This window comes from Pecten maximus, chromosome 19 (genome assembly GCF_902652985.1).
Source record: "Pecten maximus chromosome 19, xPecMax1.1, whole genome shotgun sequence".
In the NCBI taxonomy this organism is placed as follows: Eukaryota; Metazoa; Mollusca; class Bivalvia; order Pectinida; family Pectinidae; genus Pecten; species Pecten maximus.
This window is the reverse complement of record NC_047033.1, coordinates 3,449,508-3,463,831: the sequence shown is the minus strand read 5'-3', so window position 1 is coordinate 3,463,831 and position 14,324 is coordinate 3,449,508. Positions and strand designations below refer to the sequence as shown.

The following is a 14,324-nucleotide window of genomic DNA, read 5'->3' as shown; positions in this document are numbered from 1 at the left end:
CAAAATTTTGCTTATTTCACTCCGATATTTCTGACTGGATATGGGGACATTATTTAATCATCTAGGTCCGGCTATTCAAAAGTATTTTAAGGTAACGACGTTGTTAGCTTAACGGTAGTTTTGAACAACCGGGCCCTGATTACATACACCAGTGAATCGTCGTGAAATATAAGATAATTTCAAGCGTCTATTTTCATTGCAGTATATCATTCGAACTAAATTTATGTATCGTGTGTTGGGTCTGACTCTGAATAACTCTACATGATACGAAATTAAAAAAAAAAATTAATGGCGATGTCACTTATAATCACCCGTACAACCTATTGTACAAAGAATGTAAGCGAGAGGTATCACATGTAGTAAAACAAGCTGCGAAGAACCCCCTGAAAACATTAATAGCATTATTCAAAATATCCCCGACCTAGGTTAGTGTAGAAGGAATTAACATTCGAATATTTCTGTCACATGTGACATAGTACACTGACGTGTTACCGTTATCCTGATTTCAACTCAAAATCGAAAATCGACAGAACAATGGCGACATATTAATAAACACCTAGATTTTTATGGAGACACATGATACAAGGAGAACAGGACCAGGTGTTTCGGAAGAGCAAGAGTCTTCAGTTTCATCGACGACATACAGATCTAGGTCAAATCCAGGAATAGTAACATCCTCAAAAAGAGCGTTAGGGTTAAACCAACTACTAGACATTTCAACACGGAACGGACACGTGTGACACAGAAAGATAGATCATAATGTTAGCCAGTCTTAACCTACAGCTTTCGTCAGTAGTCTACAAATAATAATAATACCCCCCCCCCCCCCCCCCTAAAAAAACCCCCAAAAAAACCCAAAAACAATACCGGTACTTTATTTTCAAGGTACATAATCATTTATGTGATTTTAATTGGGTATGAAGAATGATTGGGAATATTGGTCAGTTCTGTCATGTTTTAATTTGTCAGATGATGATTTTAAAGGGTATTTACTACTTAAATAATTAATTTTCGTTTCAAAATATTTCATTGAATTAATAGGGATGAATGGATATGGAACGCTCATTTAAAAAGTTCCTGATGTATAGCGAGGAAAGAAGTGCTATCATTGCATCGTTCTGTGAAGAATTATACATAAAATAATTGGTTAAAAACCAGGTGAAAACGGCTACTGGAATTCGAACTGTAGAAATAAGAAATATCTTAGTTTAAGAAATAAGCATATGAGTTATACGAATGACACATAGAGTCCATGTCATTGTGTGTTATAACAACGATAGTCTTCAGAAAATGTGGAACAGTCTAGAGTTGTTGGCCAGTTAAATCCATATTGACGCATCAAAGGCGCACAACCGTCCCTTGCCTGTCTACACAGCCTGGCGCATGGTTCGAGTCCACCTCCCCTTGGACTGCATTTAGGAAAATATATTGCACACAAGAAGGGACGCAAAGCTTCGCTACAACCAATTCGAATTAAAGGCCAGAATTGGTGTATCTCCAATCCAGCATCGTCTACATGTTCGTGTCCTAATCTGTTCGGCATGAAAGTTGTATTGTAAGGCATCGTGTCACATATTGGTACCTGCAAAAGTAATAATCACATAGGTTTAAAGTTCTATTTACCAGGCATATAACATAAACTGGCTACGTCATTATGTATTCGTAAACCTGAGACATCAATAAATCAGCTGTTACATCCACTTTCACCCTCAGCAACACTAGAATGTATCATGGCAAAATTGAAGAGTCACGGCAATCTGGATTGGGTGTGGGAAAAACCCTGACAAGTCGTTAAGCTGATATATATTTTTCAAATGATGGTTACAGAGGCGCGTCCACCAGCTAATTAAATGGTAATAGAAATCTCGAAATTTGTTTAATGTATGTATAGCAATCTCGAAATTTGTTTAATGTAGGTATAGAAATCTCGAAATTTGTCTAATGTAGCTATAGCAATCTCGAAATTTATTTATTGCAGGTATAGCAATCTCGAAATATGTTTATTGTAGGTATAGAAATCTCGAAATCTGTTTAATGTAGGTATAGCAACCTCGAAATTTGTTTAATGTAGGTATAGCAATCTCGAAATTTGTTTAATGTAGGTATAGAAATCTCGAAATTTGTTTATTGTAGGTATAGTAATCTCGAAATTTGTTTAATGTAGGTATAGAAATCTCGAAATGTGTTTAATGTAGGTATAGCAATCTCGAAATATGTTTAATGTAGGTATAGCAATCTCGAAATATGTTTATTGTAGGTATAGCAATCTTGAAATTTGTTTAATGTAGGTATAGAAATCTCGAAATCTGTTTAATGTAGGTATAGCAATCTCGAAATTTGTTAAATGTAGGTATAGCAATCTCGAAATATGTTTATTGTAGGTATAGCAATCTCGAAATATGTTTATTGTAGGTATAGAAATCTCGAAATTTGTTAAATGTAGGTATAGCAATCTCGAAATTTGTTTAATGTAGGTATAGAAATCTCGAAATTTGTTTAATGTAGTAAGGTAATCTCGAATTTTTTTTAATGTAGGTATAGCAATCTCGAAATTTGTTTAATGTATAGGTATAGCAATCTCGAAATTTGTTTGATGTAGTAAGGCAGTCTCGAAATGTACTTAATGAACATCAAAGAGTAACACTTGTCTTTTTTTCTCTCTTATGAAGGTGTTGGTTACTAAGACCTCGGGGTAGCCACGACTTCTTCAAGAGGTGCAAAGAATGAACGTAACTCCTTGAATTTCGAGGACAGACAACATGTGAATGGAACATTTTCAAGGGTCTCCATGCAAATCCATAAAAAGCCTGACATGCTTACTCTCCCGGAACACCTGGACCCGTATTAATGGAACCGTACTAATGCTCAAATACATTTTGTGCTCAGCTTCAAAACCTATTGATTATATAACTGATAACTGAATTGATCTATTTTCAATGATTCTATGGAATTTCGGAAACATTTCAAGTGAGATTTTTTTTTTCAATGGTTAAGTTGTTCTTTCAAATTTCTGCTCCATAATATAATTTCAAAGGAAATTAGGTTAAGCAGAGATTTCATGCTTGAGCTGAGAACGGTTTCATGGATACGTGCCTTGTTATTATCCATGCATATTTTCAATGGTCTCCAGGCAAATCGATATTGTTGTTCACATCCTGCCCCCGTTTGGTCAATTTTTAGTAAGACTTATGATATTGTTTTAATGTTGGTATTCTCTGTTATTTTTCAAATGGTTCGGCAGCTAATTTATATTGAATTTTTAATGATGAGGACTATCGGAAAGTTGTATGATCGATATCATGATCTCATATGAAAATATTCGTTTTCCTTATTCGATATGAAGTCAGACGTGTTTGAAGTTTGTTGTGATTCCTAGTGGTTCCGTTGTCAACATTCTACCTCTCCTTTGAGACCGTGACCTCACCTGGCATTGACCAGGATTTGTATGGCGAGTGTAGCCGATGTAGACTCTTCTAGAAAACCTGGTCTTATGCTCCTAGTACTTTCTCAGGAGATTCCGTGCAAATCTAAATTTTGTTCACATTTTGCTCCCGTTTTGTCGAGTTTCAGTTAGAACAACGGGTTTGTTTCAACGTAGGTATTCTCTGTTTTTTATCAAATGGTTTGGTAAAGTTTATTTTAAACTGAATTTTCAGCATTAACGTTACGACTTAAATAATTCGAAATCTTAACACACACGGAATTTGTACGAATTACGAATGTGAGCGTTATTACGCTTATAATTTTATGTTAATATAATATAATAATACATTGTTCAAATCTTCCATTGTTTTGGGATTACTAGGGTAAACATCATGATTCTATTCCCGAAAAAAATGAAATTTTGAAGAAGTGTATACAGTAAAACAAATCATAGTGTCCTCGCGGGTAAAATATATTTAAAAATAGTAAAATCCGACACAGACACAAATTAGCGCCTTCGCTCCATCATGGGAGCTCTTCAGACTGTTTAATTTTTTAGAGACTTATATGACGAAAATATATAAAAAGAGGGAATGAGAGAGATGATGATGATGATGCTGATGATGTAGAGAATTCGTGACATACTGTATATCTACAGTGATTCAGACTTCAATGTGTATCATTTCCCATTTTATTTTATTTTGTACAAACCTGAACATGTTTATGATCTACTGTTAAGTGCGAGAATGGCTATGGGGATGAGAAAATGAATACGGTCCTAAAATATGAATGACAATTACAGTTCTCAATTGAGACAAGAAAATACGTTTTAAATGTCAAATCGTAATTGCATGCTACAATTTTATTTGCGGTGATGTATGTTTTGAGCGACAGACAATATAATTATCTGTGATATAAACTGATCATACACAGGGCCCGACGTTACTCTAGATTGTGTACTAAAACTTAAAACATACCATTACAAGAAACCTCGATTTTAACCGAATCAGTGGAACGCTTGTAGTTATAGTCTGTTTCATATTTATAGACGTAATAATAACGAGTACAAACTGGCGCATTGTTACAAGTTGTAATGAGTAAAAACAAACTTAAAAATCAGTACGGTGTATGTAAGCATTGTCTAGTTCTATGTTTGTAGATTCACCATTTTATATATTATATATTTCTTATATAATAATTATTTTCAATTAAGTTATTATTTATATAATAATTATTTTCCATTAAATTGTTATGTATATTTGTTATTAATACACTGTATAATTAATGCATCATTGTACGTTTCCCACAAGAATGAAATAACTCATTAAAGAATTGCTTGCGAAATGCATTTGTTTATTTTTTCGTTGTTCAAGGCCAATCAAATTATTTTTACTGACACAGCCTATTGCTTGCTCTAGAAAGTAAATGTCATGGGTATTTGAATAACAATACAAGGTAGCGGAATTAGGTTACACAACTTGCAGTTGGATTGATTCAATATCGAAGCACTCATGGTCGTCTGGGTATGTACTGCAATCTAGAGAACTTGGCCATGGAAATCCGAAATTTTTCAGAAGTGGCATACAACCATCACGTGCCTGTCTGCAGAGCCGGGCGCACGGTTCCACCCTGTCTCCGTTTGCGGTGCATTTCGGGAAAAACGTCGTACACAATAAAGGTAAAAGTGCAGGGCTACATTCGACCGTTATCAGTGGCTGGAAGGTGTTGAATTGCATCTCAGCATCCTCGATATATAAGTGTCCCAGTCTGTTCGGCTTGAAAGTCGTATTGTAATTCATCACAGAACATCGTTCTACCTGTACAAAAATATCTAGTTGTAGTGGGTACCAGACCGACACTCTTAACTAATAAATAATGTATTCTTATCATTGTTTTTTCGGCATAGCCGTATAATATTCTTTTGGCCCCGGATATGACGCGACAGGTGGCGTTACTGGTCAAGATGAAGTATGTGATTGGTCAATGTAGCGGTAAATGCAAAATGCAGATATGCAGTTAATAACGAAACAAAGTTAAGATTGAATGCAAGCTGAATAATTGGATGTATCTTTTCAAATGAAACACATTAATAAAATTATATTCCTGATTGAAATGCGGTCTTATTATCACCAAAAATGATTCAAACTGATATAATTTTGCTATCCGTGCTGAAACGTATCATTACTTCGTTAATTTATTTCACCATTATAAACACCACCATTAAAACTATGCCGTTTATCTTTTTTAAAAATATTTCTTGTTTATTATTATTATTATTCTATTATTACTTTTTATTATTCATTTCATTATTTTGTATTGGGGATATAAAATTGTTTACGGAGTTGACCCAAGTGTTTTCCTACCGTGGCACACCCTCAAAAGTATTGCTGGAACGGGGCCAACCATTGATTGCTATATTGCTGTTTTTGCTGTCATTAAAATAGGAATTTCAAGTAAGTTTCTCCCTAAATTGATTTTAAAAAAATGAGACGAAATGATGAATTAACATGTATATGAAAAATACCTGAACAGTGATATGAAAACCAAATCGAAATTAAAAACTGATTTAAACGATGGTTACAACAAAATATTGATTTAAATGGCGACCCTTGAAAAAATAAAGGAATAACAACACGTTATAAGCATTCCAGTATGTTAGACATCGTAAACAATCTAATAACAATAAGACTCGTAATTTCCGCTCCTTTACTATATTCTACGATACACTACAATACAAGATCTAACAATACCCCGTCATCTCAGCATGACTTGTATGGCAGTGTATTGTAGAGTATCGTAGAAATTACAAGTCTAATTTTAATCATATTGACATCGTAAACAATATAAACTCAAAGGAATGTGTTCAAAAAACCGTTCAATAAAACAAACATACATATAATATATATTGCATTGCTTTATTATGAATTCCAAAGCATTTCATTCGCTGAAAATTTTTAAGCAACGAACAGCGGTTTTAATGTTGTTATTGCCGATATGGCAGCAAGATGTATGGTGGGCAAATGGCATGGGAACCCTGCTACATTTGCCCACCCTACATCTTGCTGCCATATCGACTATAACAACATTAAAACTACTGTTCAATACTTATATTTACATTGTCTTACAATTTCCGCCAACTTTGAAAAAGACTGAACCAACCCGAAAAAATCCCGCCTTTTTTAATGTCACATGACCCACTGGGTGTTATAGCCTGAGGCACTGGGTGTTATAGGCGTATGGTGGTAACTGTCTCTTAGCATTGTGCCAATGGGGAAATGTGGAGCAAATGTAAATATATTGAAATGGGAACTAGGGAACCTTGTCAAAAAAAATGTTTGCATGCATATTATTTTCATTGGATTTTCTTGAAATTTCACACAAATGTGGATAATAATGTTCTCTTTGCTCCTTTCTCTGATAACATTGGCAAAATTAACCTATTTCAGAGATGATGCACGTAACTTGTTTTTCGTATTTTTTTTCGTATTTTTTTTTTTAAATTTTAGGAACAGTATCATCTACTAAGTAACCATTAAGTACCAAGAAACATTAGTCTATTCAAGAAAAAAATCGCGTAGGAAAAGTCTTTAGAAATATTGGGGGAAAGAGCTACTTCTGCGGCAATTTTCGACTGGTGTATGGAATATCAAGAAAATCCATCCAATTAAAAAGTCCCAAAACTGTTAAATGAATGAAATGTATAGTAACAATAGCATGCGGAAAAAAACTTTTGTGAAAGAAAAACGTACACTTTGATGGTCTTAGAACAGTATGTATATCCAAATATTTATGATGACAAAACACTTATTTGTGACCTTACTTATAAACCAGTAAATATCTGATGTACCTATACATCAGTATAAAAATGAGTTTAATCAGGATAGGGGTATTACATGGCATTGTTATAATATAATACAAATTTATGCACTAGTAACATACTGCAGAGTTGGTAATATTCGTGGGGATTAATTTGGGCTATATTCGCGGACATAACATTTAAAATTAATCGTAAAAATACATAATGTACCATGAAATGTATTCAAGTGTTTCTTTCTGGAAACATACAAGCTGTGGTGGTGCGAAATTTAATACTAACGAAGTAGGTCCGATTTGAACAACCGCCACATTTTAGCCCCGTGAAATTAACAACTATACAGTATATATTAAAGATATACAATTCTCCAACGGAGCAGTGAAATTTTACTTACATGAAAAAATAGGCACGAGCCCACGTTGGATTGTTGGCTAGCAACGAGCTGAACAATACCAAGTAACATCGAGGCCGTGTATAACAGGTGAACACCCCCCATTGTTATATCTGAAATAAAAACGTAAAATATTCGAGATTATGGTAAAATTCGAGTCAGGGGCAGGTGAGACAATAGAGTAAAATGGCAGAGTTTAAAAAAAAAAAAAAAAACCTTTATGCTAAATTGTGTCGAATGCCTTTGAAAGATCATAAAACACAAGGGATGAATATTCTTCTCTGTCAATGGCCAAATCAATTTTATGAAAATGTTCGATCAGCTAATCAACTGTTGAATGACTTGGGAAACCCAGATCGGAACATTTGTATCCGTAAAAAATTCTGCCCCTTTCATAATAAAAAAAACCATTTCAAAATATTTAAAAACGCGCTTTCCATTAGTTTAGAAACCCAATTCAATAATAAGCACTGGCGTGTGCTTCTGGTTAGCTTTTATAGAAGAAATGAATTAGCCCCTTCTCCAACTATATCAACGTTTTCTAAGAATACTAACCTGAAGCAGACGCCTGTGCTATAGGTATTTCATTTAAAGAAAATGAGGATCACCTTTCTTAAATATAGGTAAACAAGAAATATCTTTAAAAAAATAAACGGCATAGTTTTAATGCTGGTGGTTATAATGTAAAACTGCTGGTAAAATAAATTAGAATTTAGAAAGCTGATTTGTTGAACTCTTTCTTTTGCTCCATATCTGAAATTATTGATGAACCAATTGATATTCCTGAAATTACATCAAGAGGTAATAATACTATTGAAAATATTATTTTATCTGTTAGTGAAGTAAAGGATATTCTTTTGAATCTTAAATTAAACAAAGCTACTGGTAAAGATACTATTAGTCATGAAATGTTGAAAAATACTGCTGAAACTGTATGCATTCCCTTACAGTTATTATTTAATTTATCCTTAACTCAATGTAAGTTTCCTAACCAATGGAAGACTGCTTTGGTAATACCTCTATTCAAAAAAGGTGAACGTTTTTTATCCTCTAATTATAGACCAATTTCTCTGAGATTTATCATAACATTTGCCTATCATTGGAAAATAAACTATAAACTTGGATGTTGTTTTTTTTTATATTTCTAAGGCTTTTGATAGGGTTTGGCATCGTGGACTTCTGAAAAAACTTTATTCATATGGGTTCAAAGGTAATATTTATAACTGCTTAAAAGACTATATAACTGACAGAAATCAATTCGTTGTCATTGGTGACTCAAGCTCAGATACCGGATACTTGAAAGCTGGAGTTCCACAAGGGTCGGTGTTAGGGCCATTTCTATTTTTAATATTTATTAACGACATTTCTGAAAATTTATTTTCATTGTCAAGAATGTTTGCTGATGATACTTCTCTCTCATACTCTGGAAATAACAGAATGAATATAGAACGGCATTTGAATGATGATTTAACAGCTATAGATCTAAATCTGATACTTAATGGATCAGATAGACTTAGTCAAATTGACAATGACAATATACGGTTGATTGTTCAAGAATATATAAAAAAAATACTAACCGTTTTTATTAATCTGATGTCATTTATGTCATAATTGTAAGTCATGAACAATAGACTATACAACTCCTATATCAATTTGTGCAATTTCCTTTACCGAGAGTCTTTTTTCTTAGCCTTCCTGCATTTGACAGTGTTTCAGTAAACTTAATCCAAGCCATGGTTTATCCAACAGACATGACTTTTAAGTCTAGAAATGCTTTTCTGCTAACGAAAAAAGTCTTTGCTCTTTACTCTAAGTGCGAAAAAAGTAGAAAGAGAATTAAGAAAAGAAAAAGAGCAGATGAGGAAAAGAAAAAAGAAAAAAAGTCTAGAAATGTACTTGACGATACAAACAGAATTGATTTCTCGTCAACTAACATTGCTAATTAGATTATCAAAATGAACAAAATCGGCTCGTCTGTAAACCAAAAACGTGTCTTTTATTTACCACGACGTCTTTACGTTATTAATAAATTGCTACACAGATAAATAAATAATGTATATACAATATAACATAAGAAACATCCTTTTACATAATTACGTTAATAATACATTGCTACACAAGCAAATAAACCATGTATATTTAAGCATTGAACTGTTACCAAATGGTAGTATACAGTCGATATGAATACAATTTGGGTGACAGATAAATAGAATTTCGCCAATGACGACATGAACTATTTATCTGTCACCCGAATTGTATTCATATCGACTGTATACTACCATTTGGTAACAGTTCAATGCTTATATTTACATTCATAATTTTATTTTATTTACTGTAGCTTAAGACGCGTTTAAATTTGCCGCTTCTCCTATCACTGACGTCATCAAGTTCAAATACCGGAACAGCCGAAATTTCCAGAAGGAATAATATAGTCCCTCATGTCGTTATCAATAGCAATCACATGAAATGTTTTTTGCACAATTTGGCTTTATATTATATTTTATAAACGTTTGTAGATATCTTCAAATTGTTCACAATTGCATAATTTCTGATTGTTTAAAAATAAAGCCGTTTTTCGGCGCATGATATTATTAACATTTAGAAGTGATGCGGCGTTGAATGGGTACTGCACAGGACAGACTCGATTCCTCGGAAACACTTATGTTTCTATCGACTGGATTTACGTTATTTTCAGAGGAATATCATCTCTTAAATTCTAAATGAACGTCGTCTTGACAGTAGGTGAAAACGATTCCAAGGATATTTCATTAGAAACAGAATCCAGTCTAACCGGTCACATCAGTGTCGCTAACTTAGCAGACGATGTTCAACTTCACAGGGGCTCGATTTTGGAGTAAGGTAGGCCTTTGACATCAGTGAATAACCACATAACTATAATTCAGTATGCATACACAACCAGAAACCATGTCGATACTGCCGATTTTTCGCAAGATTAAAAAAAAAAGTGCTGGACTTTAAATGTTGTCGTGTCTAGCATTTCTGACAATTCGACAACGAGCCCCTGTGTGACGACAGTGACAATTTTATTACTTCCTATAGATCAGGAATAGAGCTTATAATAATTTTGTGTCGAGTCGGTCGACTTCATTTTTTCTATTATTAAATTTTACTCTCATAACTTGCGTTGCTTTTCTTGTGGTGGTTTACGTAGATAAATGCTAGCATTCGAAATCTCTCCTGGCCGAATGTAACTGGCGGCCATTGTTTTGACCAGCAACACCTGGGGCTGTATTCCTACTCTGACCGAATCACTGTAAATTGTAGTATACAGTCTCATGAATACAATTTGGTTTACTAACGATATATAGGCAAATGCAACACAGAATGTAAATATACAATATTACACTCGAAAATATACGATTACTGCTAACAAAAATTATGAAACCTTAAATACAATTAATGTAATCTCAAACATACAAATGTAGCGACAATTTTGCCTTAAACTGTAAACACAAAGCGTTCAAAAAATTAAAAAACGTAAAAAAAAAAAAAAAAATCATATAAAAACACAAATGACACAAATACTTTTCTCGTTCATACATTGACATCTTGTAATGTATAGAATGAAATATCAGTACGTATGATTTTAAGCTATGTAGACAATTTCGCCAAACTATCAACATATATGAAAAACAGTATTCAAATTAAATCAAAGTAAACAAAATGGCGAACGTTTTTATACACGAGCGATATATGGTAGGCAGTAGTTGAAAAAATCAGGTCATAGCCATCAACAACATGTGGAGTAACTCTGACCTCAAAACATCATAACAACGTTTATAGATAAGAAATACGGGATAATCAGCATAATTTAAACATTTAAACAACAAATGATCACTACAATGAATCAGCCAAAATTAACAATCTGAATTTTTGAATTAGAAAAACAGTTCCGCTATAAAATGTCGACATTCTCTGTTTCTTGTAAAGGATGGTAGATAGATTTGTTTTTGTAACTGTAAATAAATAACATCACTGTTTGCTATAAGATTATATAATTGTCGCGATTGTCTGCTTCTTATACATTTGTTCATCATTATTTTAGGTCTATAGATCTATATAATAAATAATTCTCACCTTTAATCCTCTGGATTACTCCGAGGCTGAGAGTTTTACATCAACAGTAGCTGTAACCATTTAATTATACACAGGGTTTCTGCTGACTCTTACTGTTAACGCAGGGATGTCAATGTGCTGTAGGCTGGTGTGTTATGAGGTTTATATAAGGCTTGTGAAGACAGGCCTGAACCTGTTCAGCTAAAATTAAATGTGATGCTAGCTGCGTGGGAGCGAAAGAATACGTAATATGCCATGTCAGCACTATGTAAATAATAATTCATTCTCGATATTATAATTTTGTTTGTTTTGTTGTTTGTTTGTTTGCTTTTTATTGCTAAACTTTTCTGTCAATAGATAATGAGGTGATCATGGACCTTGGATGGACATTAAATTACACACATCTGGAAAAAATATAGCGATAACAACACAGATAGAGAAATATGAAATAGACTATAAATATTACAACACAGGTAGTTTCAAGTAAAAGATAACATAGAATAGACTATACCTAACACTGAAGCATGAAGCATGAATCATGATAAACTCCGAACGATTATAGATTCAACTTTTATGATTGATTATGTAAACAAACTTATGATTGAATCACCACTGTCTTCATCATCTTCGCTAGCCAAGGCTTCTGATTACGTTACACTACACGAACCCTTGGCGGATATAGTCGTGTTCAAACCGTCGCGCCCTGGAATCCTAGGGCACCCAATCAAATCGCGTTTTACATTCTGGCTTGGTTTCGCAGTAAACAAAAAATGCGGCACCCAGTACAGAGCTACATTGCCGACTATGTCATGGCATTTTACCTAAATACAAAAATCACAATCTTTTGGGGAACATTCGCAGTGTTTGATCAATTCATATAAGTCATTGATCACATATCTCATCGAAATGACACCAAACCTCGATGTGTGTTTGTAAACATCACCGATGAAGTAAATCGGTAACGCTTGTTTTGATTGGTCGAAAATTTCATGCGTGAAGGGTGGTAATTTCGAATCACCGCTAGAGGGCCAGAACTGACGCCTATATCTGCCAAGGGTTCGTGGAGTGTAACGTAATCAGAAGCCTTGGCTAGCGAAGATGTGTCTTCATAGGATCTATATTTTATTACTGCAGTTGTCCCACTACATCCATCATCCGTTTAACGCAACCTTGATAATTTTATTAATAGCTGGGGATATCCACCCAAAAACCCAGGACCCAATTATGATAGTTCCAGTGTCCTTAGTTTGCTCCATCTAAACATTCTAAGTTTGCGTAACAAGGTTCAATATTTGAGCTCTTTGATAGACGATATTGATATAGTATGTATAACTGAGACCCATCTTGACAACTCTATCCCCAACTCTCCAATACAAATCGATGGTTTTTCGGAACCCTTTCGCAAAGATCGTAACATGTTTGGGGGAGGTGTTGCCCTATACTTTTCTGAAACACTTGTAGCTAAACGGAGAATTGATCTCGAATTTGGTCATGATGAAATGATATGGTCTCAAATCAAATTACGTAATACTTTGTATCTAATATGTAGTACCGGAGAAAACTACCGACCTACGGCCAGTACTAGGCCTCTGCGGTCCAACAACACATAGTCTTCCCATTGGTTAAAATTTAGATATTGATCGGGTTTGATGAAAACTGCTCTAACAGAGTTATCGCCCCTCACTACACTTCATTCTTTCTGTGACATCCTTCAGGTGTCACCCCACTAGTAATTGTATGTAGATCTATCCATTATATATATACAGTAATGTATTTACTTTTTATCACCAGCCAGATTTTATAACCGGTTATTGGCAGCATACACCAAGGAGGTGGCACATGAGGTGTGCTGCTGTGTGTCTTCGGCGGTATGCTTCAGTGAGGTAGCACTATAAATCGGCAAAAGTTCCGGCCTATCACAAAGAGACTTAACACGAACATACCGCAGCCTCTCAAAACACACATACGCACTCACCACACGCATGCATGTCGCACGCACAGGAGGCCGTCCTTGAATGACCTTAGCTGTTAATAGGACGTTAAACGAAATAACCCAAACCAAATCCCTCTCATCATCGTACCGATAATACTTACCTTCAGATTTTCAACATACCACAATAGTTTTTTTCACGTGATATTCAAGGTAAAAGAAAGTCTCATACGTTTGTTCATCACATATTATTTAGTTCAATTAAAAAAGACGATGTTTCAACGAGGAAATACCATTGATCCTATGCGCTTAATATGATAATTTATATTGTATAATACTAGATATGGTGTTATTTTCGTCAATTCTCATTGGCTAAAACATAATCACGTGGAAATTAATATTTCAATATATTTACCTGATGTTTCTATTTTTGGTAACACAAAGTTTTTAACGTCATAACATTTGACACATCACAATGCCTGAATGTAAATTTTCTGTTATCATCAATGCTTAAATGAAAACATATTCTATTGAGTTAGCAAACAAGTTACATGTGATTCATTGACAAGTGACCATACATTATCTACGCTTCACTGAATTCTCGGACAATACAAGCGTGTCCTCTAGTGATCAATGATAGAAAAACTGCTATATATAAGGTCACACACCAGACTTGAAATATTTTTTCG

At 34.1% G+C, this 14,324-nt stretch overlaps 1 long non-coding RNA gene across 1 annotated transcript; it reads right to left on the bottom strand.

The window, feature by feature from the left end:
- Window positions 1-4,750: 4,750 nt before the first annotated feature.
- Window positions 4,751-11,862, bottom strand: LOC117317595. Its single transcript, XR_004530206.1, has 3 exons — window positions 11,727-11,862; window positions 7,632-7,741; window positions 4,751-5,240 (listed from the first exon to the last, which is right to left on the bottom strand). It is a non-coding gene; the product is annotated as an uncharacterized LOC117317595 (long non-coding RNA).
- Window positions 11,863-14,324: the final 2,462 nt, after the last annotated feature.